Source organism: Etheostoma spectabile, chromosome 23 (assembly GCF_008692095.1).
Source record: "Etheostoma spectabile isolate EspeVRDwgs_2016 chromosome 23, UIUC_Espe_1.0, whole genome shotgun sequence".
In the NCBI taxonomy this organism is placed as follows: Eukaryota; Metazoa; Chordata; class Actinopteri; order Perciformes; family Percidae; genus Etheostoma; species Etheostoma spectabile.
The window spans coordinates 12,767,903-12,774,321 of NC_045755.1; the positions used below are offsets into that span (position 1 = coordinate 12,767,903).

The 6,419-nt window shown below is 39.8% G+C and overlaps 1 protein-coding gene across 3 annotated transcripts in view; it reads right to left on the reverse strand.

Moving 5' to 3' along the window:
• Window positions 1-5,881, reverse strand: part of atp2b1a (ATPase plasma membrane Ca2+ transporting 1a) — a 40,322-nt gene extending 34,441 nt beyond the window's left edge. For 2 of the 3 annotated variants that reach the window (XM_032505804.1, XM_032505801.1), the window contains exon 1: window positions 5,660-5,881. The gene's annotated coding sequence lies outside the window, so the exon portion shown is untranslated. Of the gene's footprint in view, window positions 1-5,510; window positions 5,530-5,659 lie in introns of those variants that run through there. The other variant, XM_032505802.1, reaches the window with a different exon arrangement.
• Window positions 5,882-6,419: the final 538 nt, after the last annotated feature.

Here is a 6,419-nt window from a genome sequence, read left to right on the forward strand (position 1 = left end):
AACAAACTGTGTATCCAAGAACAATTAAATCTGTGTAAACTACGTTAGATCAGACACAGAATTTTATGGCATCTAATAATCATGTAAAAGGAGAGCGGTGAAAGTTTACTTTTCTATCAAGCAGCAAAAAAGGATTAGCGTCAACAACGCAACGTCCTGCGACGTGAGTATCACGCATGCACACATCGCAATGCCGATGGATATCGTTCAGCCCTAAAATTGTGTTGGCAATTGCAGTGTTCATGAAAAGGGTCTGTAAAAAAAAAATTAAAAAATAAAAATTCGATTCAAGAACTCATTCAATCCCTGGATACTCAAGTGAAGCTGACTGAGTTCCTATTAAGTGTGGTCAACAAATTACAGCTGATGTGAAAGCTGGACATTTAATTGTAACCACTTACTTAAAGGTGCCTTGCCACACAAAACCGTTTTTACTTGTATATTTTTCAAATATGTTAGGTCCATATGTGTTTGTGTAATGTGGTGAATGTGAAAATGAACTGCTACCTCCTCTGTCAGCTCTAAACACTGAAAAGAAATCAGCGGAGAAATCAGGCCAATTACAAAAGCTTGTGAGTCTGATGTCGTGTTTCCTGAGCTCATTACTATTCATGAGCTCGCCCAATTGGGCTGGGTAAAGGATGCTGATAACCAAGCTCTCAATGGCTAGCTGTTAGCCAAGCAGAGTCAAGCTCATTGAATATTAATTTAGGACTGGCACAAATCAAGCTGAGTCTTCCTGCAGGCTTGCTATACCACGGTAGAATGGCTTGAAACAAGGTAACCAAGGCATCTTTTTCCAAAACGTTTACAGTATTCCAGCGTTTCTTCACGCCAGTACAACTTCTAATCCTTGTGACAATGCATGGGTGAAATGGTGAGAGGTCATACGGAGCAATCATGCAGCCTACTTTTTCCATTTACTTTTTCCAAGCATTGCCGAGTCCTAAAAAGACTATCCTGTGGATGAAAACATTTTAAGTACCAAATATTAATTTGATCTGTCCCAGCGTTCGTATTCACAATACTGTAGAGTCATCTTAAAACTGTGACGGTAAAAATTGTATATATTTTTTCCTTTAGATAAAAGAAAACCAAGAGGGATGGTTTTATTTAGCCGTTACAGAGTCCTTCATGTCCAAAGGAAGGAAAATATTCCAAAATGATGCATCTTTCATCAAACCACTTTGAAGATGAGAGGCACTGTGTTCTTTGTTATGCGTGATTCTACATAGCAGCTCAGTGGCCTGAGGTCCTGCAGCCCTGCCATTTGCTGCCACGGTCTGACCTTGCTGTCCTTACCATTACAATTTCAGGACGCACTAGAGTTAAGCATTAAAGTCATTTCACCAAGACCTGTGGTAGGGAATGCAATCTGTAATAGCCAAACATATATGTAGACAATGCTATTACAGACTAAGATGGAAGTAAATTAAGTCTGAAAGCTATTACTGGCTAGGCCTATGCTGCTAAACAGCACTTTCCAATTCATCCGGTGTAGGTCAGCCCAAACTGTAAATGTTAACATTATTTATAAGACTATGTCATAAAAAGATTTAGACCACTGTTTCGAGACGGAATAACTATATTCACATGGGCTACGGTTATCTCTTAGTAGAGGATCAATCTAACCATCCTTGCCTAGTTAAATACTGCATCCAGTGTGACTGAGCTACACCTGCAATGGCAGCATTACCAGGAAGCCCAAGACAAAAATATGCAAGTGTGTTTGTCTATAGATAGTGAGATATGTGTTCTAAAGACAACAGAGTCCTGGGTTCTTAAATGTCAGCTTTGTCTTATTTAGTGCCACTGATAAGATTATTACAAAATAACTCATGAGATGGAGTTCTGGGAGGTTACGTTTTACATTTTTAGAGACCTGAATGGGTAGTATTATCTCACTTATTGGCTACACCAGTATGACAGTCTGGTAGCCATAGGCCTTTCCCCACTATCCTGGTAGCAGGGCTTCAGAAAATCATCCAGGAGAAAATCATCCAGCTTTCCAGAAATGCCAAAACTAACATAAATGTCTGCTTGATTGACTGGTAGAGAAGGGTCTGTCTGCAGACTGCAAGACAGTGGCATGGGGGGCATAACTTGAAGGGTCTTGCAGGCCGCAGACGGACTCACAGCATAGTTTAGCACCATTTAGCTGTCTTGGTGACTAATTCATGATATTTTGCAGTGTGTTTTAGTGAGCAGGATCAGAGTTTATCCAATTAGTATTGGGATTTTTTTCAGCAACTAGGCCTATTTTGTGAAATCCTGTTTAGAAAAAGCTAATTATTTTTACTTGCACCTGTGTAGTCTTTTTCTACCGGGTTTTTTGTCGTATTTGATTGACTGAGTAGTAATGAATTGCTCCAACTCCATGTAGACTAACCAACCTTTGCTTGGAATAACCTTGGATTTACAAACCAAACAGGGACAGATAGATAAGCAAAACTTCAGCATAAGTAAATAGTTCCATAAATACATTGTACTTGTAGATGGTAAAAAAAAAAAAACAGTCTATATTTAGCTTTCAATGTCAGTGTCACCTTAGATTAATGACCTACAGTGGCTTACTCTCTAAAATAATGCTTTATACTAGGCAGTTACAAAACATTTACAGAGTAATGCAGACTGAGCCGAGGACAAGTGTTAACAATTGTTGCTTTTAACAATATTACTTAAATTTCTGGAGGCTGTGCTTGTAATTGACTGAAGTGCAGAGCATGACGGTGAAATCAGTGGATTTATCAAGCAGCTGTAATGGGGAACTCATCCGTGATGAGTTAGTGGCAGACATGACAGGCGAGAAATGCCTGGAAGAAAATGTACTAAGTACACTGCATTACTTCACAGTGACTATGGCTATGTGACAACTAAAAAATCCTGTGCCATGAGAAGAAGAGATGGCACTTATTTTAACAGTAGGCTATGATGTTAGATTAATAGAAATCAAATACTCTCCAGCATGGCTAATTAACCTCACTGCGTAAAGAATTCAAAACCTAGAGTTGTAGTCTTGAAAAGTTGTTGGTCTAGAAATGTAAGCAGGGGAAATGCTATCAACCTGAACCACACAGCCAAATAGGTCACATGACCTTGCCTTTGAGATAAAAAACATTTTCCAAAACAATTTACAAAGTAAGTGTAACAAATACTGACTCATATCCTTGAGGAGGAGCAGTACTGTCAATAGTCAGCCATTATGAAAAAGCAAGGAATAAGAAGGATATTTTTGGCATTCTTGAGTGACAGCAACAGTCTGAATTCAAAGGGCTCAGACACAGCAACAGATAGTGTTACTGATGGTTTAAGTGAATCATTGAACAAACTCTGAATCAATATGCTGAGCTAGATAGCTATGATTACACATGGCTAAACCTGGATATTTCTTTAAATGTGATTAAAGCTACATAAAACAGACATTACTATTCAAAAATGAAATAGAACGCCAACAACTGTCATTATGTCTAGCACATACTCGGCAACAAGATATTCTGACTATAGTGCTTGCTCTTGGAATAGGTTAGCTAAACCGGACATTATATTATGTAACAGGTCTACAACTACAATCTACTATACCATACTATAGTGACTGGCACAACTTATCTCATTGAGTCACAGTCTAATCACTTCAAGCCCGAGCTAATGTCCGTGTTCCAATGTATTTTTGATAAAACTACAACACTATTTGCAATCCACTGTAGGATCACAAGTCATCATTACACAAAACGCAGGAAGACACTGCTGGCGCTGCAGCAAACCGGGTGCTATTTAATTGGATAGGGCTTGATCCCTTAAACTAGACACCAAAAGGTGCTTAGTGGCTGCACTTAACATCAACGTGGAAACGTGAGGAGTGAGCGAGTGCAAAACTATGTGACATTGTGTATTAAAAGGTCAAGTGTGTAACGTAGGGCTGGGCAATATGACAATATGTATATTTAAAGCAATATAAAAATGTCTATTTTGTAAATTTCTCTATACCATTTCTATTGCAATGTTGACTAACCAGCTGCTGAACTGCATTACATCAATATTACGTCATTTGGAGGACACTTTACATTCAGATCCTTGCAAGCTATGTTAATTTTGCACGAAAAAATTCTTAACATACATTAGTACTTTCATTCATCCAGCATTTAATTCACACAAAGGCATATAAAATAGGGTTTGTGATTATTTCATATTAACTATTTATGTATTGATATACAATATTGTGACATATATCGTTATCGAGATATGAAATTACCTATATCGGGATAGACGATTTTGGCAATATCACCCAGCACTACAGTACGTAATCAACTTGTATAGTGGCTGGAAAACTTATGGAATACAAGGTCCATGTCGTTATAAAAGGTAACTGCCATATTAATTTAAACCGGCATGCTATGTTTAAGGTTTAGACTAACAGTTTTCGAAATGCAGTTGCCGTGCTTGTCATAAAGTGAACGTTTATCTTTAAATAGCGTTATAACTTGAACTAGTAAAGGTGACAGTTTCCTTCTATGACATTTAGTCTTGGTAGGTCGCTCCAATTGATAAAATAGGCACTGTGCAGGTTGACGTTACGACTAAACGCTGGGTAACACACACACACACACTCTCTCACACACACACACACACGAAACAGAATCCACGTTAGACATAACGCCGTAAAACGACATTACCCGAACAGATGCTTGCTTTAACATCATGGTGAGACTTTGTCGGTTGCTGAACGACGTTACTGGTTTTCTTTAAATTGCCAATTTACTGTAACGTTATCTGCTCTGTTGTGACAGTCATCCAAAAGTAACTTAAATGTGCCTACATGGGTGCCACTCTGTAAGCTCCCCAAATGATCCGCGTGAGCAACCGCAGCGTGTGGAGTCCAATACTCGGAGAACACCGTTCCAGGTCGGGTAAAAAATATTACGTTAAATATAACGTTTCCCCCCCCTAACGTGAGCTTACTGGCATTGTCTATCTGCCTGTAAAAGGGGTCCGCATAACGTTAAAGTGACTGAATGACAGGTCCTTAAACGGACCCCATTGTAACTCTGGGATTTGTAATTTAGAATGAAATACAGGTTACTTTCTCACGTCGAGTCCACATTTCAAGTAACATAAGCGTTATTTCAACGGTAGTCTCTAAATGATGAGCCTCAATGTATAAACGTCAATCTGCTGTCCACGAAAGACTAGTCCAACGTAATAAAACAACGTCCCAGGCTAGCGCACAATGTTAGCCAACTAGCTTCCAGGCGTTCGCTTACGCTGATTGCAAAGAAGTGAAATACACAAAGGGTAACTTACTTCTAAAAGATTGACAAGTCGAGCAACTTAGCCCAGGGCTATGCACACGTTTTAGTCAACTAAGCACAATCCAAGAAAATCTGGCAGCATCCTGGTGGAAAAGCTACATGGGTTGGAAAACGAGACGCCCAATGCCAGTATCTCTCAAAGATATAACGTTGGCTAACGATGTTAGCTTGGTATAAAGCTAACTAATCAAGGCAGCTACCCACCGGTGGCTGGCCCTCGTTGATCATTGCACACAAAAATAAAGACTTAACCGGTCACGGTTTTCAATGCAACATCTGAAACACTTGGACGCAGCCCTTATCTTGCGGCATTTTGTCGCGCTAGCACAGCAAATACGACCAAAAATACTTACTCCGTTCTCTGAAGAGCACCCTATGTCCCTTTCTCTCTGTAACTCCCCCTCAGTCTCACTAAAGACTAGAGTCTCTCCAGTGAGCTGAGGTAAAATCCCGCCCACTGCGCTGTCACAACCACAACCAAAGTATCCGTCCAGAACAGTCAAGATAGTTACCATCCCACTTTAGCATGTTCTCGTAAAACACCAACGCTTGAGCCTATGGAAAACCTATGTCCACTAGACCGGAAACCACATGGCACAAGCGTACAGCTGCATGATACTAGTTAACTGGCACAATGTTAATAAGCAAATTTATCCAAATAAACCCAAAGAACACAGTGGCCATTCACAAAAGATCACTTCATCATAGAACAAGTGCAGACCAAAGCACCTGTCTTTTTCATTTATATAATGGGATTTATCTGTCTCATAACGCTATCATTACTTTTCTAAGAACTTAAGCATTACATGTGAAAAGATGTTGGACACAACCGGCCAAAATTTTACTTTGTCCAGTTTCTTTTAGTAGACATTTATGAAGACGGAAATAGGCTGATGGGAGTCATCTTGCCTCGCCTGTTTCCTTTCTGTCACAACACTGCCGGGGACATGCGATGCAAGTCAAAAGACGGATGGGTATCACCGCTGGTGTGGATTCCCATTGGCTTAGCCAGCATACCAGTCGCCTATGGAAACGGTTACGTCATGATCCCCTCGTACTCCCTCTTTTGCTCCGGTGTCGTTTTATAATAACAGGATTATTTAACAATTCCCC